At 37.3% G+C, this 22,682-nt stretch overlaps 1 long non-coding RNA gene across 2 annotated transcripts in view; it reads left to right on the forward strand.

Annotated features, from left to right (window-relative positions):
• The window catches only part of LOC147000642 (uncharacterized), a 133,694-nt gene that overhangs the window by 83,218 nt on the left and 27,794 nt on the right, over positions 1-22,682 (forward strand). The window contains exons 4-5 of one of the 2 annotated variants that reach the window (XR_015045792.1): positions 19,431-19,529; positions 22,061-22,184. This is a non-coding gene — a long non-coding RNA (uncharacterized LOC147000642). Of the gene's footprint in view, positions 1-19,430; positions 19,530-22,060; positions 22,185-22,682 lie in introns of those variants that run through there. The other variant, XR_015045793.1, reaches the window with a different exon arrangement.

Consider the following 22,682-nt stretch of genomic DNA (forward strand, 5'->3'; position numbering starts at 1 on the left):
CATCATGACCACAGCAATTCATACTAAAGGAATCAAAGGAATCATTTAATTGCTTGTTTATAGTTTTACAGGTTTAGTTCCTTTTCATCATGGTGGGGAGCAAGGCAGCAAACATTGTGCTGGAGCAATAGCTGAAAGCTACATCCTGATCTTCAAGCTGAGAAAGAGAGGCAAGGGGAGATACTCTGGGCTTGGTATGGGCTTTGAACCACAAAGCATACCCTCTGTAACACATTTCCAACAATGCCGTATTTCCTAGTCATTCAGATTTAATAAGCATCCAAATATCTGAGCCTATAGGAGGGCATTCTTACTCAAACCTCCACAGAAGACATGTAGTTTGAACCACAATTTATAAATTTTATATTCCAGTAGTCTTCAATTCTTTCTACCAAATACTGTTTTTTGTTTTTGTTTTTGTTTTTAAATTTATGTGTATGGGTGTTTTGGCTGCATGTATGTCTGTGCAGAGACAGAAAGAAGACATTGGGTTTCCTAGAATCTGGGTTGTGAATGGTTATGAGCTGTAATGTGGGTTCTAGGAATTAAACTATTCTGGTCTTCTGGAAGGATAGCGAGTGTACTTAGCTCTTGAGTTATCCCTTCAGCCCCAAGACTCTCAAATATTGTATCTATTTTTACATATATCTCAAACTCCATATAAAGAAAATCAAGACTACTAGATTCTTTCCTAAAATGTCTTCCTCATGTCTTCCCTTCTTGACTTTGGCATTGTGATAGACAATCCATTTAATTTCTCTTTTGTCCTTCTCTTCTGCAGGGGAATCTTCCATAGATAAATTAAACGAATCAAATCCCTTCTAACCTCTACTGTATTAGTTATCATCATGTGCAAGGTCTTCCTGGGTTCTAATTCTTCACAATATAGAATGTTCCCACACAGCCTTGTGTGTTTAGTGTTTGGTTCCCTGATGACAGATTTATTTCATGAATTGCAGAAAATCTTACTTGGTCGGTCCTAGCTAGAGGAAGCAAGCCACTGGGGCTGATCCTTAAAGTTTATATGCAGTCCAATCCTCTCTTATACTTTTTATGTCATGTATGTTATCACAGTGATGAGAAGTCTGATAACACATGCAATGACACACAGCTACTTATCCTCTTTATATCCCAATTGCTTTCCTACCATTGAACTGTGTCTTGTACAATATTTTCCCCTTTAAGAGGAGGTCACATGTAGTGACTATGTGACTTCACTTCCTTTGCTTGGATATAAGGGAGAGGCTTGTAAATCATGCACATGGTCCCAGCATTCCTGGCTTTAAGAATCCTTAAGCAGAAGCTCTCATACCTATTCATGAAGAACTAAAGTGGACATTTAGATGGACTTTGTTTACTCTTTGTATCCCTCCAGGATGATGTCACCTTAACAGCTATCAATTCCAATCATCCCTAAGTCCCCAGGTAAATGGCGTTAGTACCATACTCTGCTCCCATCTTTGTATTTGAACTAACTAACCACTGTCCCCTCTGAACCTATTACTGACCTTCACCTTATGGGTTTTGATTCTGTGTTTGTTGTTGTCTTTTGCTTCTCATTTGATTATTTATATCTACATTGATCTTCTACACAGTCTATGTGCCCTAAGGGTGAGCTTGGTGCCAGAGTCACTTCTGAGTTTTCCACTGCTCTAATCACAGTGTGAGGATTAATGTCTGTCCAGTGAATTGCTGCCCCACACATTCTGCCTTTGTTAAGGTCACAGAAAAGCAAGCTGTTTTTTTTTCCCCCTGAACTACAGTTTACTTTCCTTAAGGGCAAGAGTGAAGCCTTGTTCATCTCTGAATCACTGCAGCCTGCAGAACTCAGTAAATTGTTATTGGTAGTTCTGTGAATAGCTTTCTTTATTCTCTGTCAACAATCATATTGTGTCCACTTAATATCCTTCAACTGGCAAATTTGCCCTAAAATATTCTGTTTCTCAGGCTTATTATTATTTTTCATTGGCCTTTTTTTTTCAAATTAGAATTAGGTATCAAGGATTTAGTCAATATCAACATCTTGAAGGGGGACACTCAGCAGAAAAATCAGGAGAGAGCGGGGGTGAGGGGAGTTATCAGCAGGATGGAATTGGAAGCAAATGGGAAAGGGGTGACTCTTTTAGAGAAAAAAATGGAGAACTCAAGGAAAGAATTCTTGTGACTTGCTGGCCAGTCTGTTTAGCCGAATTGGGGATATTGAGGTTCAAAGAAGGGCCCTATATCAAAAACAGGGGAGACTGATTGAAAGATAACCAGTGTTGACCTCTAGGCTGTCCACATAAGCAAACATATATGTAGGCACACCCTAATACACAATACAGCATGCACTTCCTAGTATAGATTTCCCTGTATAGACTAGCAGTTTATCTCTTTTGCCATAGTGCTAGCATATACACACATGAAATCCTGGGTTCTAGGCATTAAGCTGGGAATGATGGAGGTAGGCCTGTAATCCCAGTACTTAAGAACAGAGGTAGGAATGTTAGAAGTTCAATGTCCTCCTCTGCTACCCAGCAACTTCAAAACTATTTTAGAGTAGTTTAGAATATATGAGACTCTGTCTAAAACAAAACCTTAAATGATTCCCCTCTTTCTTCTCATTTGTAAATAGGATAAATGATGTTTAACATCAATAAAATATAAGCATAAATAAGAGACTGAAGAGAAATGAAAATAAAAAAAATAGATGCAGAGACTGCCAGTGAGAAGAACAAGACCAAGAAAGAACTGCAGGGAAAGGACAATAAATTAGCATGTTTGAGCACAGGGGTTCTCTGAGAAGAGGAGACTGCATTTCTTCCTTTGATCAACCACATAGCAGGAGACAATCAGATAAGAAAGCAAATGAGTTAATAAAGTGGCTAGAAGTACCACTGGTTTAATATGTGGGACAGCGAGAGCTCCAGGCAAGATGGAAGAAGAGTATCTGACACGCCTAGAAGAATGCCTGCCTAGGATTCACTGCCATGGAAGCCAGAATCTTGCAGTATTCTTGATGCACTGGCAGCAGAGCTTCTGGACTCCTGGACTCAGGGTTCCTGAAAGTAGACAATCTCATAATCTCATTCATCTGCCTATGAAGCCAGGGAGCTGATTGTAGAATTTGCCTAGAGACTTCCTTTACCCTGAGACAGACTAGAAGGTGAAATCAATACTGCAAAGGGGTATTTTTTCTTCTATATTCCCTTGCTTTCTCTTTCAGAACTTCATTGCTGAGTTGCAAAAAAAAAAAAAAAAAAAAAAAAAAGAAAGCTAGTTAGTATGTAAGCAGGACCATGTTCCACACAAGGGTTTCCGTGTAGCTTTCTAGACTGTTTGGAACAAGATCTCTCCAAACATAAAACAGCAATTTGGAAATGTTCTCAAACATATATATATATATATATATATATATATATATATATATACACACACACACACACACATATATATGTATATATATATCATAATATATTTATATAATATATAATGTGTATATAATTCTACTATACATTATATAATATATATAATATACAAAATTACTTATATATATAAATCCAAGGCTATATTAGGAACTTAACTGCTGGGTTTTTCATCTTTCCAAAGCCTTTAGAAGTCTGGACTTGAATCTACACCTTGATAATCTTGTGTATCTTGTATGAATACAGGATGTGTGGAATGATGATGTTTCACAATTGGAAAGTATAAATGCCAATAAAAACCCAGCAAATGACTGGGCTCTTAGGAAGATTTCAAATTATCACTAAGCCAAACTTAACATTGCAGGTCCTTAGTGTTATAACATCAAGAAAAGCATTTTAAATTGGTTTTAGTGAAGTACTAAATCCTAGGCAAATGTGAGTTCTGAAATCAGTGAGTATATTTCTGTCCACCTTCCATGGTGGCACAGGGTTGAGGGCATGAGTTCTGAAACAAGAAAGCCTGGTCAAAATTCAGATTTTCCTTCTAATTATCTCATGATTGGTAAGTTAGTTAGCCCCACCTCAATTACACTCCCCATTCCATGCCATATGAATTATGTTACATCTAATGGTATATTATTATATCACTGCAGTAGTGTGAGGAGTGTATAACATAATTCAGTTGGGAGAATCAGCTAGTGTGATTTCCATTTATAAAGAGAATATTTTATGTATTTAGGAATTTTATGTGCTGACTCAAAGAATGTTCTGTAAGCTTTGCCTAAAATACTATCTTTTCTCTCGACTTATTTCTCCACTAGAAATTTACTCCAAATCATTTTCTAACTTAAAATATATATATTTGAGCATATTTCTCCCTTGTAAAGGATGTCCAGACACAAGGAATTGTGTAATGGCTTCACATTTGAACCTAATCACTTATTACTGACGACCCAGTTCTTTAGTATCTAGGGATACTATGATCCAGATATTAAAACTGCATACCTGAAAACAAAATTTATACTGATCTGTTTTGTTTTGAAAACAAGAAACCTTGAACCGAATATATTATAAAATATAACTAGACTCAGATTTAGCTGTTGGCTCCTTTTCTCACTCTGCTTACAGGATCATCACACTGGCAATCGATTGATCCTTTATTTTGACTTATTTTGGATTCTCCTGCCATTATTCTGATCTGACCAGAAGCCCTCTTTTCCACTTCTAAATCTTTTGCTCCTAGCAGCAGACTGCCCTTTCAGCACTTGGTCCAGTCTGTTATTTTTTGTGACTGCTTTGGGACTATCAGGGATAACGTGTTTAATCCTAGTAACATCACATACTTGTTCTTTCTGAGAGATTTATTTTTCTGCTAAAGTTTGTGAGATTTCTTGCTGATGTCAGGTTGATCATTCATACATATTCAGCACTTTGTCCCGGACTGGACTTGGTAGAAAGAGTCCTAGGGGTTTGCACTTTCCATTATGATGGCCATTGTGACCCACATCACTGACATCAGCACACTGTCTGCTGCTGTTTCATGGCCTCTCATTGAGAACCAGGCACTTGCTCACACTGCACAGGAGACCCAGATACACAGGCTCTAGTTCCTGCCTTGAGAAACATGGATACTCAGTTGAGAAATACACAAACAAATACTAAGGTTCAGAACCAGCCCATGATATAGCAGGTACGCTGGGCCAGAGTTTGCTATATCAGGTGCACTGCATGCCCAGGCTTATTCTGTTACCCTGCCTGCCTCAGAAAGTTTGTAGAGTCAGTGTAGTAAGTTGGAGAACTAAGGCAGGATCAGTTGATTATACTCCCCCCCCCCCTTTTTTTGGATGAGAAATAAAAAGCCAATCCTTCAGTTTATAAGCCATTCCTGAGAGCAGGTCAGACATGAGCTGAACTGAAGTTAGATAACACACGCTTGCAGGTTTGATGATTGATTTGGCTCCCAAATATGTAAAATATATGATGTAAAATATATTCTACAATTTGTGATTCGTAGGCAGCAAAGAAAGCCGTGAGTGGGAGGTCCTGAGTAAATGTGGTTTTGAAATGGGCAGAGCCATATCAAGGATCCAAGCTTTAAGCCAATGGGAAAGTGGTAAATTCTTCTCCCTGGGGTGAACCTCAAAAGGGAATAGCAAAGCTATTCCTTTGCATTCATGTGTGGATGTGAACAGTGTGTGAAGAAACGATCCACCGTAGATACCTTCCCATGGATATTTATGGCCAGAAGACTGCTCTCTAGAGAGAGTGCTTTTACAGAGATTAGCTAAACCTGTCTCCTTGATCTAGTGATACACCATAAACTATGCTTCCTTCTTTAGCTGTTTGCAATAACCCCACCTCTTGGTTCAAGTATATACCATAAATATCCTGAGCTTCCGGATATTGCTATTTCTCCAGCAGAGAGAACAGTCCACTCAATCCCATTTTGTCTGTCTGTCTGTCTGTCTGACTGTCTTTCCATCTTTTTTTCCTTCCCTTGCCACCTCTAGTCAAGTTCAAGTCCTTAGAGACATACTGAACATGACAGTAATTTTATCTGTCTCTTAGTTATAATTTTATATGAAAACTCTATAGTTTATGCATGTATGTGTTATGCATGATTCTTCCAGTTTTATCTGTCTCTTAGTTATAATTTTCATATGAAAATTCTATATTTATGCATGTATGTGTAGGTATGCATGCTTCCAGCTTTACGTTTATTCTCAGCTGATTAAATTACCTAGTAGCCAGTTGAAACTCAAGAGTCATTGATTTTAAATCTCATGATTTCTATATTTGTCTTATCATTATAATTAACTTTATGAGAGTGAAGATTTTCCTTGTGCTTGTTTTCACCTTTTCTACTTGTTTTTCTGTAAAGTGTATGGCAAGTAAAAGACCATTTCACCTAACACAAGGAAACACAATGTGTATGGCAGAGGCATTTTGAGCTGCTGCAGGTTTGGGAGGGCTTGGTTAAGGTCCTGCCCTCTGACACTAGGATGCCTTCCCTGTTCTTCACCTCACAATGTTCTGAGGTGGCTATAAAGGGGCCTCAGGCCTGTGTTGAGCAGGATGCAGTTTTTAGTATACTTCAGCACGGTTGTCTTCGAACTTTATTGTTAGCCACAAATGTTGCATTGCCAAATTGGAATGCCAGTAGAGAAATGGCATTTCCAGGCTCATGCTTTGAGATATTCATTCTTCAACTAATTCAGGGAAGTCCATATTTAGTATATAAAAACAGAGTAAAGGTGTCAACACACAGTGCATCTTATCAACATGTTCTCATTTTCACTATCAAATAGAAATGTAAATTTTAGTTAGTACAGACCATCTGCATTTGCATATCACTATTGGAGATGGTAGACCTTGTCATATGGGCAAAAGAAATGTCACATGTGGGCTCAGGTGCCTCTCTCTCTCTCTCTTTCTCTTTTCTGATTTCAATTTCTCTTTATTTCCATTTTTACTCTACTTTTGAATGTAGTTTTTAGATGCACAGTGGCTCTTTTATGCTTCACTTAATCTTGGCTCTTCTTGGACTTCGCATGTACTGAATCATGTTTACGTTAGGACGAAGAGTCATAAAATTTTGCTACTTGTATTGGCTGTCCCACTATAGGCCTAAGTGCCTACCAGATTTTCTCTTACTGTTCATCACAGAAAAGAAAATGCACTAGCTAACATATTACCTTCTCATTGCCCTCACCTACCTGGCAGATCCTTATGTGGCTCCGCTCTGTTTTCAGCTCAATTAGAACTACACATCCCAGAAGAAAAACAGTGCCTTTGCTCACTGCTGCTCAATCATGACCAATGTACATTTCTGAGCATCAGAAAAAAACAAACAAACAAACAAACAAAAAAAACAAAAAAACAATCCTGGTGTACAGTCTTCTAAAGTAACCTTGGTACTATTTCTATGTAGGCAGCAGTGTTGTTGGAGTCCTTTTCAAATTAATGGTCTAAATTGTAATGAGCTCTTCACTGGCATGTTTTCCCTTCAATGGATTTTTTGTTTTTAATTGTGGCTTTTGTTTTTCAGTTGAGGTGAAAGTCATCTAATTAAAAACAAATAATTTCCAAGCCAATAATTCAATGCCATTTAGCATGTTTGCAACTCTGTGAGTTAATCATGAGAAAACCAGTTTCAAAATATTTTCAACAACTCAGAGAGAAATCTTCAATCCATTAAGCAGATGTCCACTGTCATATTTTGCTTTCTATTGCTTTGATAAAGACATCATGATCAAAAGCAACTAGGAGGAAGAAGGGTTTGCTTTATTCTTCAGATAACAGTGTCATGAGGGAAATCCAAGGCAGGAACTCAAGACAAGAACTTGGAAGCAGGAACAGAGGCAGACACTATGAAAGGACACTGCTTACTGGCTTGTTCCCCTGTGGTTTTCAGAGAGAGAGAGAGACTGCTTTCTTATGTTACTCAACACCATTGCCTAGGGATGGCATCACTCACAGTGGGCTGAATCATTCATCATAAAAATGCTTCCAGACTTTGCCTACAGGCCAGTCTGATACATTTTCTGAATTGAGATTCCCTCTTTCTCCAGTTGATCTTAGCTAGTATGATGTTGACAAAAACCGCTAACCTACACATCCACCCTACCTGTTTCCCTTAGCTCCTATAAACTACTGGTCCACTTTCTGATTCTGTGGGTCTGACTATATTAGCTATTTCTTATAAATGGTGTCATGCAATACGTGGTCATGTGTGAAGGTCTTCATTCACTTAACATGATTTTGAGGATTGAACTGGTAGATCATTTACCTAATTTTGAACAAGTACTTACATTGCAGCGAGTGTGTGTGTGTGTGTGTGTGTGTGTGTGTGTGTCTATGTTGCAATTTGTTTATCCTTTCAACTGTTCAAACTGAACTGACAGATTCGACTGTTGAATATTGTAGATGTTCTCATTGTTTGGCTACTGTACACAGTCCTGTGGTGAAGATAGGAATTGTTTAAGTACCTGTTTTCTTAATCCAAGATGTAGCTGGATAATATAATAATTCCACTTTGCACTTTGTGAACAGTTGCCAAACTGCTTCCTTTTCCACAATGGCAGAAGCACTTTTCATCACCCACCCGCAGTAACTGAGGACTCCAACTTCTGCAGAGCCTCACTAACACTTGCTCTTTCCCCCCTTCCCAATCAGAGCTATGATAATGGGTATGAAATGACTTTCAATTTTCTTCTTTTGTCTTTCCCCAGAATGTTCTGTACCATTTGAAATCACAATTAAAGTTTCCTCAAAATACATGCCAAGTTAATGTTACACATGCCTGTGTTTTGCCAGCCTGCCGAGCAGAGCTGGTTAGAAAGCAGTTGGGAAGCAGAATCCAGCTAGGCATGAATTGTTTGGAAGATTCTTCAAAGCTGGTCAGGCAAATAATCGAAGCAAACCCTGTAGTGGAGGGAGGTAAGAGAATTCTAGGGCATTCTTCAAGACTCTCTCTCACTGCTGTATGTGCCTCTGATACTTGATTTCCTATGCGTACTGGCTACCCTCCAAATATGATAGCCAAATGCCTCCCTGATTATGTTTTTTTGCTTAAGAGTGTATGGAGATTTTTTTATAGAGCACTCCTCATGGGGAGAGAAGGAGAGAGGGGGAGAGAGAGACAGGGCCAGAGCCAGAGAGAGACACAAAGAGAGATAGAGAAACACAGAAAGGCATACAGAGAGACAGAGAGGCAGAGACAGAAGATAGAAAAAGACAGAGATAGAGCTCAGAGACATCTCCCCTAAGGTTCATGGCTGGCATTGAAGAGGTAAGCTACCAGGTTGTAAGAGGGTCATGTGCCAGAACCAGAATATGCACTATAGAAGCTGGGAACAGCTCCTTTCAGGCAGTCAGTGAACAAATAGGAAGTGTTGTCCCAAAACATGAGGAACAAAAACCTTAATGAGGTCATCAGAAATCCCTGCCTTGTTGGTGAGAGCTGAGTCAGGCTGATACTGCAATTTACATGTAACTTCTTGAGCCAATAGAACTCACATAAATTCATGTGTACTTCTTACCTGAAGAACTAGTGTTAATAAATGGTGTTATTTCAAATTGTCAGATTTGTGGGAATCGATTACATACAGCAATAGAACATTAGTACAGGTGGCTATCTGAAGTACTTAGTAACTAGTAAGTGGAATAATTTGGCAATAACTTGTCTCTGGCAAATTATAGGAAATGCTGAACATGAATAATGATGGTGTACTTTAGAGAGTAACTGGCTGTCATCCCTGGACCAAAAGAACTTTCCTCAGCAGACAGCTTGCCAGAGTATAGTCTTGGGCAGTTTATCTACCAACATGTTGCATTAATGTTGCTTTTAGATACCCCAGACCTATTGGTGGGTCTCTTGACTCAGGAGTGGTCTTTTCATTTTCTTGCAAAATCTGGAAAGGATTCTGGTTTCTTAGTACACATATTTAGTAGGCTAAAAGGTCTCTATAAGTTGGTGATTACTATTAGAATGAATTTTATCTGTGATATAAGACCCTGGGAAAGTTATGGATACAAAATCTCCATCGATTTCCCCATCCTATTGATCTTATCAATGTGTGTATTTAGCTTTATAAAAACTTGTACTACATATAAACACAGTGTCAAGTTGTTAGATTAAACTAGTGATTAAAGTTGTGTACTGGTTTTAAGGTCATGTGAATGAATGAAATGTAGCAAAAGTATGTAAAATAGAAGGATATTGGGAATAAAATTGATCCATGCACAAAGCCAATGTATTAACTTATTTCTTGAGTTAAGTTCTGTTTCTAAAGGGGATAAGACCTTTTGCTTTGAGTGTTATTTTTTTTACTATTGTATCATATTAAGTTATCTTCTTGGTAAATTATCTTCATGTTGTTCATGTTTAATACATAAAGCTCTGTTTATATACTGGTCTCATACAGTATAGTTCAATCACATGGGTCTTTGACAAGAAAGACAAGTTTCTTTAGAAATTAGGTTATGAAAAGGTAAATTATATACTCCAGACACATAGATACAGAGTGCAGAGAGACTGAAACAGAGATAGGAAGAGGAAGAGAAGAGGGTGAAGAGAGAAAGCAAAGGAGGGAGGGAGGGAGAGAGAGAGAGTCTAAAAGATTGTAATGGGGAAACCTTTCAATACATTTGAAATCATTCAAGTTGTTTGGGTGTGAGAGGGATAGACACTTGAGAGCCTAAAGTGTCAATTAAGTGAAGAGGTAGACCACAGGATAGGAGAAAGGAAAGATAAAAAAACTGACAGACGATTAATGTCTAGAACACACATACACAAACAACTTAAAAATGAACAAAGAAATATAAGAAATATAGATGAGTAACAAAAGAAATATAAATGAGTAATAAGTACTTTAAAAGATGTTCAAAAGCCTTAGCTATCATGGTATTCCAGATTAAAACTACTTTTGGCTTCCTCCATGCTTCAGTCAGAATGGCTATCATCAAAAATATAAATGACAACATATGCTAGTGTGGATATAGACAGAAGTGGGTTTTGATATACTGCTGATGAACATATAAATTAACACAGCCATCTTGAATATCAGTGTGAAGTTTCCAAGGAGGTTAAAAACACCATATGGCCCGTCTACACCACTCCTGAGTATTATCCAATGTCCTACTACAGAGCTGCTTGTTAATCTCTCTTCATTGTTTCTGTATCCAGGACTTCTAGGAAACTGAATCAACATAGCTGTATATCAAGTGATGAATGGACCATAAAATATGTACATATACGCAATGAAATTTCATTACACTGTAAAAATAAAAAGTAAAATCGCAGGGATATCAGATGGAACTAGAAAATATTATGCTGAGTGAGATAACACAAAAACCAAACTTTTAGGTATATTTGTTAACTTGAAAACACTGTAGTGACCTGGAAACAACATAGGAGGAAGGAGACATAAAGACAATAGAACACATGGGCTACAAAAAATACAGGGGGAAACAGTGGAAGTAACAAGGTATAAATTAGGATGATGGTAGTGTATGGGAGAGATGTGGTTCATATGGGGGGTTAACCAAAACTGAAAATGCATAAAGAAGTTATGTGAATTTCTACTGCCTTCTAAGGTAACTAAAAACATAACTCAAGAAAGACTTGAAATAGTGTATATTCATGGGAAGATAAAGCAGATTCTGGAACTTGTGAGTTATAGATAACTATTTTATTGTTCAAAGTAGAATAGCTTTCTAGGAGTTGTTGGCCATGAAAAAGCACACAGATCATAACTATTGACCCTAATTGCCCATCACAACTGGATTATAAGACTCTGTGGCTAAAGGTACCATAAACTTGATTGCAGAGGAATATGCATAGAACAGCTGTGCTGGACCTGATATCCTAGATAGCCTTCATAGTGCTAGAGTATAATATGAAGGTAGTTCAGAGACAATGGGCAGCAATGGTTGCCCAGGATGGGATCATGCATGTCAACTTACCAGTCAAGAGGTACTTACTGTTACAATAGTGACTTAAATGTTATGAGACTAACTGAATGATTTGCGACTGTGTCTGAGGCCCAAACTGTAGGAAGAAGTTAATGCCTTGTACCATGGACCTAGTTGAAGTTCCATGACTTAAGGGACCACAGACTCTAAAGGTAAATCTGCTACTTGTGTTTCCCTAGCTAGATAGATTGTCAGACTACCTCCTAAGTATTTATAATTTTAGTCATAGACTAGTGCTATCCTCAGACTTGCTTTACAAAATGTCTCTTTGCAGTGGATGGTGGTTAATACAGACTAATGAATGATTGTGATACTATTGTTGTTGTTGGTGGTGGTGGTGGTAGTGTGCGTGTGGTGTTTTATGATGCTGGGAATTGAATCCACAGCTTCACACATGCTAGGTAAGATTTGATCTATATTCCTTGACACTTCAGCTGTTATTCTTTAAGTGGTGTGGAAATAAATACAGTTCCTTAAATTTCCAAAAAGAGAGACTTAGTTTGTCTCTGAAAGGAAAAAAAAATCTATGGTGCAAACGTTATCTCTCTGCCCAGAATTTACCACTCTCTGCTTTTATGGTAGATGCTTGTAAGATACTTCACTGAACAGAGATAGAGGGTCACCTATTGAGAGCTCTGGCAGACTTTGTAACTCATTGGCCACAGTGCATGAGATGTATTGTACACTCCAAATACATTTGTTCCTTGTAATTGAGTTGAACTAATGACTAGGCTAAGGTTTCTCACATTTAAATATGCAAATATATCTTGTCAATTCTTGCATTATATTCTCCCTGTTTTCTTACAGTTCTAGCCTATTCATTACTATATTGTATAGTTATCTAGTGCTGAGTAACAAATTATACTTCTACTTAGCATCTTAATATAGGAAAGCTCTATGATTATTTGTGTTTTCTCAGGGTCATGAATCTGAGAATTGCTTAGCCTCTTAACCATGTTCCAACATCTCCCTGAGCATGCATTCTGGCTGATGAAAACAGGAAACAGAAATGTGGGAAGTTTTAGGGCAGATACTTAAAAATAAGCCACTCTATTCTCATCCCTACTCAAAACCTGAAAATGTCCTTGGGTATACAATGTCTGGAGGAAAGAAATTCCTGAAGTGTTTGGGTCCTCTAGTTTCTAGTCTGATTGTCTATCTGTTATACAGTTGCCTGGGCTGAAGGAATGCCTTTTAACTCCCACCCAAGCACAATCATATTTTGTGATGAACAGCTTTGGAATTAAATCTCTGGATTTTCATGGTAGAAATGGGTATTATCTATGATAAACATAGCAGTGACTATACTAGTCTTTAGACCTTCTACATTCAATTGCTGTCTTGTTTATTGTTATTTGATAGTCAGGTTGTCCTGCTACAGTCTAAATATATGGATTTGGGTCTCTTTATTGAGCTCCAAAGCCCTAAAGTTAACAAGGATGGAGATGCTAAATCTTTCTGTGTCCCAAATTCAGCTCATCAACTATGTTTTAACTCTTAAGGAGGAGTGTGACAGTGATTAGAAAGGGGTTTGGATGATGCCCTTCTCATGATTTTCTTTGGAACCTACCTCTTCTTTCTCAAGTAGCTTTAAAAATGCAAATACAACTGCCTGCCCTTTGGACCTAAAATTTGAGAATGGTGGTGCTATCAACACTCTCTTGACGCCCAATAAGAGAAAGCTACTATTGTAAAAACCATGTAATTTGGTTTCTATCTATACTCCTGGGTAGAGGTAGGATACCCTGATCTGCTCCAAAGATTAAAATATTCATACTATTATTTCCTTCCTTAAGAGTTTATACTGCTGTGCCTGTCAATTATCTGATCAAAAGTTCAGCCCTCTAGAAAGTGGATTTACCTGATAATATGCTAAAGAGATAGGAGGAATAATTACCCCTTTAATGAGGTAATGAGTTTTTTTTTTTTCTAGAAGTCCTTTTCCCAATGCAGTTGCTTGCTGAGCCTGATACAGCAGTGGTAAACCTTCCTGATTTCTAACTTCTAATTCAAGTAACATAACATCTTTTATGACTTTTGCAGACACTAGCCAGAAACCTAAGCGTGCTTTTTCGGACCCTGTGGGCTTTCTCTAGATTTCTCTTCTCCCTTTTGCCATGCGGCTATTTGTCAACCTCCATTGCTGAACATGCTAGCTTTCATGAACCTTAGCTAAAAAGGGCATGGCTTTTTTTTCTCTCCCATCCAGATCCAGCTTCCCAACAGCTACCAAGATTTATAGCTTGCCTTTTCTTAATAAAATTGCCCCAAGGTTCCTTTTGAGTCCATTTTAAAATCAGTTTCATATTTGAGTCCAAGAGCTTCAAAAGAGATTCTCAGTTTTCCTTGTAGTAAGGCTATCTGACAAGATGATGTTTCCTGAAGGGTTGGAGTTTCTGCTATGTACCAAACTTCAATTCTGTCACACATGGGTCTCCAGAGTGGATCAAGAAATGGCCATCTTTAGAGATGGAGGGAATGCAGAGAGATTATAGTTGTTTTTAAATAATACACCTTTACATTCAACCTCTTACTGGTTTACTCATAATCAGATTCATCAAAGAGATTCATTAGTTTCATTCCACATTCAAGGGTCAAAGGATGAAGAAAGGTTTTGAAGGAGTGGGTGTCAGAGAAATTGTGAGCATTGCTTGGTGCCCATAGTCTGTCATTTTTTAAAACTTTGCTTTACATATCTTCTCTTTGACACCATTCTGAGATTCCCAATACGCTCCTTCATAATTCTACAAAGAATCTAGGATTGTAATATTTAATCGGAGCTCTGTGCCTTTCAGATGCTTAGCCTGTTTCTTCCAGGGATTGCAAAGTACTTTGAAAAGCAAGAACTCTTGAGTTTTGCCTCCCACATATTCTATTGCACAAAGAAGATTCTAAATATTCTCCAGCATAAATAAATCTAATTATTTTACCTTAAAAGTATTCTTCCTTTATACTAACTCTTCAGGCATGTGTCAAATTGTGTGTCTTCATCCTCAAAACATGCAATGGTTTGCAGATCACTCATAGTAAAAGGCAGAGTCTGTGCTCTACTCCAAGGGACCAGTTCCCACTTCACACACCTCATGGCAAATGTTTTCCTGATTGTTCAATCTACTCATATGCAGCCCTTTAGTTTTTGAACATTTTGAACATAGTTTTGGATATTTTCTTGCCTCAGAATCTTTGTAGAAGTATGTTCCTTTACCCAACGCACTCTCCTCCTTCATAGCTGATGATTCATTCTCTCACCCACTCAAGACCTTTCGACAAACAATACCTTCTCAATGAGACATTCGTTCCCACAGTGTTTAAAATTGACCTGCCTATTTCACCACTCTTGTCCTTATTTCTTGCTTTATGTTTTAAAAAACAGCCCATTATTAAATATCATACTGTGCATTAAGTTTTTACTTTTACTTATTTCCTGGCTGGAATATTGTCTGTCTTACTAACTGACATATCCTTATTGCTCAGTACATAGTAGGCATTCAATGAGCATTTGCTAAGATAGTGCATTGATGTTACAGATATAGTCAAACCTGTGTTCCAGATCATGCAGATATATTATGCCACCAAGTTATTGACTATCTATCTAATTCCACTGGGACTTGTGTGTGAGAGAGAGAGATACTAGAGAGTTTTAGGTTGGAATAGGGTTGAATCACATTTTCTCTTGAGATCCTACTCAAGTCTCATAAATGCATACTTGAGAAAGAATCTTTATGTAGGTTCAAAAGGATAAGGAGGGACATGAATTCAGTAGCATAAACCACAGGAAAAAGTCCTGGTGCAAAGAATAATAATAAAAAAAAGATCTTTCTATTTCTACTCATGGACCACTGTCTTCTCACACACTGATAGGTTCTCACACACTGTCTTCTCACACACTGAGCCTGCCAGGTCTTCTGAGTTAAGACAATGGGACCACGATATTACCTGCCAGTGGCTTTCCACAGATTAAATTAAGCACACATTCTCTAGACCATGGTTGTGTTTGAAATCTGATGAAAATAGATTATTGCTTTGTCATTTGCTGCCTCAGATTAGGGAGAAGTATGCTATACAGGAAGATTGGTTCCACTCTGTAAGGGGTGCAACATGGAGGAGAGAGTACTGCCTCTATTCCCTTCACAAGGTAATTGTGACAGTAACAAGAAAGGCTTGAGAAGTTCCCCCAAAGAAGTACTCCAAGGAATACAGAGTTCTGGGTGAGATACCTATGGGGGAAAGGGGAAATACTGTTCAGACATGAAGTGTACACACACACACACACACTCACACACACACACACACACACACACACACACACACACACAGCTACACACACAGTGATTTTTAAGTTGAAACAGGCTTTGAAAAGTACATGCTAGAAACTTTCTAAGTTTCCTTCAGTTCTTAGGGGAGCACAAAACAACCGTGTTTTCATATCAAGAGACTTACATGTAGTATTTTAGGAAATAGTCTAAATTAAAGACTAGGTTCTGAGGTATTTATTTAAGGTTGTCCAAACGTTTTCCAAATGACTGTAACAAGTTAATAACAAATTACTTTAATATTAAACTTCCCCAACTGTTTTCTTAAATAGCACCTACACATGTACTTAATTTTGACCTGCCTAATTTCCAGTCTAATTTCTCAAGCTCAAGCCTGATTCGCTCCTATCTTTGTATGTGCATCTTGAAACAATAAATCAGTAAATTCTTTTATTTTTTCCCATATTTTCAATCTTTCCCCCAAAGATTTCTCTTTCAATATTTCCCCATAAATTTCTCCTGGAAATTTTCTATTTATTTTTCTTCAATGGCCAACAATTTTCTACTGAATGAAGTTAGGCAATTTAATGCTGGCCTCTCATACATTAGGGCCCCAAAGAAGAAAACTTTTTCTAGACTGTCGAGGCAGGAGCATCTTCAAATATCCTGTCTGCACATCATCACAAGTGCTCTCACACTTGTCAACATGAAGATCTCATTTTCACATAAGCTGTGTCTTTATCAGAACCATAAAATCTTGAGTTGTTCAGTTTTTGCTCATGTCTTTGTTGCAATTTTTAATTCCTTCCTGGAAAGTCCCACTAAATCTCTAAATCTTTTCTGTGAAAACTTTCTCCCCTTTTTGTTCACTTTTGAAGTTGTATTTTAGTTGTAACAGTTACTAGAATATTTTAATTTAACTTTATTCATACCAATCCCTGCTTATTATCATGGCAAAGGCCAGTTCATGTTCCCCTTCATAGCACTGAGCACTATCCTGCATCCCTTCTTTGTTCTTTCAAAGAAGCCCACCTACCAGCAGTGACTCAGAATACTGTCTTTAGCCTCCTGAGTCTGGTTGGCTTGTTCATGGACTTTTGTTTTCCCAGATACACTCATGTTTTTGCTGTTTTATTCCTCAATCATCCTCAAAACAGTTCTTAAAACTCTTGCCTCAAATAAATGTGCTTATATGAAAATAAATAACAACAACAACAACAAGAAAAAGTAGAAACCACCCAAGAAACCTAATTAATAAAAACAAAATGAAAACTTAATATGAGAACACTAATTGTATAGAGAAAATTTAGCAAAATCATACTACATCTAATGCAGTAAAGATAAGGTAAAGATTATAATTTTCATGAGTAATAATCAAAAAATGTTAATTATCAAAATTTCTCATGAGAATCCTTAGGAAGATTAAAATTTTTATTAAAAATTGAAATTTTAGTATAGAAGTGCATATTTCAAATTATAGGTTTAAATTCTGTATGTAGAATGGTTTTCAAAGATTTAGGAAATTAAAAATATGTAAAAATGTTAAAATAATTAATTTCAGAGAGAAAAACTGGACAATACCAGCAGAAGTAGAATAATATATAAATGCATATTTCATATGTGCAAACCAAGTAGCTATTTCTATGTGGCTTTATCTAACTAATCTCATTTACATAAAAAAACAATTTTAAGAATAAGCCATGAGCAAGTTTAATCCCTATATAACTAAAATATAATCAAAATGCAAGATTTAATATTAGACTATAATAGTAAATTAATATCAAGAAATTTATTAATTGGATTAAGCAAGTGAAAATAATTATCTCATGAAATATTAAGCAGGCTTTGATTGTATTCAACACCCATTACATTGCAGTTCTTAGAGAACATTTCTCAATCAGACAATCATGAGCCTGCATTATATTTAACGACAAAGCTTTAGAAATTAACCCTTTATTCAAGAAAAAGTAAAGTTGTTTATTCTAAAAGTGCTTCTACTCAGTAGTTAAGGTAAAAACCTAGGAAAAATAAGTAAGACTTTTAGGACAGAAATTACAAGTAGGATTTAAAATTATTCATGGAAATAGTTATTTTTAAAGAATTTTGTATATGAGTACTATATTCATATCATTTCTACTGCTCCCTTTCTTCCCTCTGGTACCTCCATGTGCCTCACTCCCTCTCAAATCCATGAGTTCTTTAAGTCCTATTGTCACACATATGACCATATATGGACACATATATATGTATTCTCAGTGTTCTGAGTCCTCTTTGTTTTGCCCCATACCTATTTTGTTTAGGGATGCCCACTTGGTATTGACTAACTTACCAGGCGTTTCCTTTGGGAAGACTGGGTCTTCCTCTCAGTGACCTTTAACGAGCTGTTGTTTTTTGTAATGGTTTCCATGTAATACAGAAAGAACCTTCTGTGATGACGAGTAAGAGCTTTATTTATTTATGGGCACAGGAATAAGCATCTAGAATGAATTAGAACTGAAACTGGTTTAGTAGAGGGGCATTAGTGGGGTCTCCAATGGGGGTCCAAGACCTGAAGTATCAGACAAATTCTCATCTATTGAACAGGTCTTAAAAACAGTTACATGGCTATTGGATTTGGTCTAATGCCTATATTATGTTAATTGGGTTCCAAAAATTGTACAAGAATCCACACCTAAGACTCTAAGGATCTTCACCGAGTTGGTTTTGATTGGTAATTAAAGTTGTCAGGAGCCAATGACTAGGCATGGAGACAGAGATAATACTAGGATTTGTGGACAAGGGGGCCGAAGGAAGAAGAAGGAGAGAGAACCATCATGTCTGGAAAGGAGAAAGGCCCAGGCCTGAGAGATGCAGAAGCGAGAGCATGCCAATCATGCCAGAACATGGGAAGAGCAGCCCCAGCACCCCACCCCTCCCCGCCACTGGGTCTTGGGCAACAAAGATAAAATATAGATTTTAGTAAGCTGTAACTTAAGAATATCAGAGGGGAGGTATTAACCACGTGGAAGGTTGTGAGGGGTCCAGACACTGAGCTGTTTAAAGCATATTAAAATATATAAGGATAGGTGCTTCGTGTGTGTGAGTGTGTGTGTTTGTCTTTCTTTCATTCGGACATCAGGGCAGGTAGTGAGGAATACACTGCCCACCAGGTAATTTGAGCAGGATTAACTGACAAATACAATAAAACCCAAAATATAAATGCTGCTACTGTGCACTTGAGGTCGTTCTGCCTTGGTAATTTGTGGTTGGAACACCTTACATTTGGGTAGGACCACTGATTGTCTTTCTCCTTTGGCAGGCTGCCTAACATCTTCTGGTACCATGAGAGCTAGAGCCGGGGAGGAGGCTTCCAGGTGGTTCTGGAGTGATTCTGCTTGGTTCTGGAGAAACTAGAAAGGTAAGATTTTTATGGAAATTAGTTTTTGCAAAGAGAGTAGACTCAATATAATCTTTGAAAACTACCAATATCATTCAAACATGTAAGTAAAAGATTATATTTACAACAGAAATATAAAAAAATAATCTATAGGCAGTGGACAGTTGGGCTAGCTGCAAGATGATGATGATGATGATGATGATGGCAATGACCACAGTGATAATATGATGTTTGAGAATGGGAATAATGAAGTTTATTTATAAGTAAAAACACAAGATACTTCTGAATGCCATTTGTTTATTTGTTGGTCTGTATCTTTCTCAAGCCAATATGTAGCTTTAAAGCAATATTTATAAAATGTGGTCAGTTTTAATTATTTGCAGATGTTGTGATCTATAAAGTTATTAGTCAATACTAAATCATTGCTCTAAAAGTTACACAAGTGAGGTTCCCAATGTCTTTTAGTCATACATTTTAGGTTATTTTTAGGTGTGTGTGTGTGTGTTTATATGTGTGTATTTATATGTATGTGTGTATGTGTATATGAATAAGTGTATGTGTGTGTGTGTGTGTGTGTGTGTGTGTAATCTGTGAACAGTGAAGCTGCAGCTAGTAGAACCACAATTCATACTTAAACCAAATTTATCTGGTGCTCATATTCCCTCTATAGGTCATAGCTCAACAATAATGACCAAGAGATCATTAAAGACCAATTGAGCACACAGAGAAAGGTATTTTAATGAGTAAAAGCCACAAACTTTTAAAAAGCTTGATATTCATAAGCCACAGACATGACACATCATAGTAGAAAAGTCGAGATCAGAAGGCCCATAGCAGGTTGCTTATCTCTCGGTTTTTGGTTCAGGAAATGTAAGTATTCACTGTTCTGCCTATGTTTAAAACTGACGAAGAAAGAAAGCATTAGACTGGGGAGTTCTAAGTACATTTTATAAGGAACATTTAGCATCAATTTGGCCAAATTTGCAAGTTTAAAATGTCAGGCAATTGGGATCTCCTCTGTCTATTAATTTTTCTTTTATAGAGATTTGACAAAATAATTCTAAAATTCATCTCCAGTCTGGTAGAATACAGAGAAGAGAAATTGGAAGATGAGAGGAGGATTTTCCCCCTACTAGATATTAAAATTGATTATACCACTAAAGCAATTCTGAATCCTTTGTTATAAATATTTACAGACAGATCAATAGAACTTGTAACCTTGGAATAAATTCTAGTATATTTAGATACTTGGTATTTGACAAATAGTACATCATAAAACAATGGAGGAGCTATGGGCCATTCAGGAATTGTTCTGACTTTGTGAGGAGCACTATTTTTCTCTCATTTACATCTAAATGAATTTCAGATGAATTATAAAAATGAAACGTAGAAAAACAAAAACAACCAAAAGAGTAGAAAACATTGGTGAACACTTAGTGGATGTTCAGACAAAGTATTTTCTCAGATAAAAGTCATGAACGAGAAATGCAACAAGAAAAAAAAATCAATAATTTTTGATAAACAGATCAAAAGGCAAGTAATAAGAATTCTTTTGTTTATGCAGAAATGTAATTAAGAGACAAATAGCAGGATGAGAAAAAAGAAAGTTATTACAATAGGCAGTGTTGTACTCTTAATTTGAAAAAACTATCTTTCAGAAGTAAGCTAGAGACTGGTATTCAGTGGAAGTGAGCACCCAGAGGCTTGGGACACAAGGAACAGCAGAAATGGAGAAGTGGAAGCATTTAACTCTATGGTTAAGTACACATAGAAATCTGGACAAAGTACAGCATCACCAGCTTTCCTAAAGTAGAGATGAGAAGGACAATAAATTCTGTTGAGAACATTAGACCCAGGGGGCAGGATTACAGGCAGAGCTGTGTAGTTGGAAACCTGCTTTCAAGCCTGATGTTTCTTTTATTTTCTCTGGTTGCATAAACTTAGGCAAACTGTTTACCCTCATTGTGGCTCACAATCATCAATAAAGACTGGTAAGAGTCATACTCTATAGGGGACAGCTTAATGAAGCACATGGAGAGTATCCTGAAGCACACTCAGGACTTAACAAATGTCAGCTATGAGCAACAGAACGATGCCTTCGTACTCGGATGGGAGCATGTACTGGGGTTCAGAAATGATACCCCAAAGTTAATGATCTGACATGTTGAGAACTTTCTAAAACTTTTAGATTTATTCATTTTTAAACTTTCTGATTGGTTATTTTATTTATTTACATTTTAGATGTTATCCCCCTTCCTGGTTTCCCCTCCACATATTCCCCATCCCATCCCATCCCATTCCTCCTGCTTCTATGAGGTTGCTCCACCCCCACCCATTCACTCCCACCTCACTGCCCTAGCATTCCTCTATGCTGGGTCATTAAGCCTTCACAGGACCAAAGGCCTACCCTCCCATTGATGCCAGATAAGGCCATCCTCTGCCACAAATGCAGCTGGAGCCATGGGTCCTTTCATTTGTTGGTGGTTTAGTCCCTAGGAGCTCTGGGAGTACTGATTTATTTTATGTGAGTGTTTTTTTCCCCATATATGTAGGGATATCTCAGGCATGCTTGGTGCCTAAGAAGGTCACAAAAGGGTATCTGAGTTCCTGAAACTGGATTTATGGATAACTGTGAGAAGCCATGTGGATTCAGTGAGCTGAATGGAATCCTCTGCAAGAGCAGCAAGTGCTCTTAATCTCTGAGCCACTTCTCCACGTCCAAGGCTGAACACTTTCGATGAGAAGAAATTGGAAGACCTCTGTGGTTCACACATCCGTGATCTGTTGTTGTGTTTTCATGTGTTTGCCCTTTCTCAAGTATAGAGAGAGGCAGTCTGAAGATTCTTCAATGAATTCTGACCAAAATTCTTACAAAATTCTTATAAATTCATTGTACTTTCTCCTTAAAAATATCATTAGCCAAGGAGAACAACATCTAGAAAAGGAGACTAAATTGTCTTTACTTACTTATGCCAACTGTAGCATCATGGTTTCTGATTACTACAGTTTGAGATATGTATTAGCATAAGCCTGTCTATGCTCCTAGAATGTTTTTGCCTTACATCTTCACACCACTTGACCTCATCCCTCCTCAAATTCAGAAGGTTTTGGATAATTCCAAGGTATTTCCTGTTCTTAATATTAGTTTTTCCTAAAAATCACTACCCTGTTACA

This window comes from Mus caroli, unplaced genomic scaffold (assembly GCF_978045245.1).
Source record: "Mus caroli unplaced genomic scaffold, Mus_caroli_1 scaffold_17, whole genome shotgun sequence".
NCBI classification, from domain to species: Eukaryota; Metazoa; Chordata; class Mammalia; order Rodentia; family Muridae; genus Mus; species Mus caroli.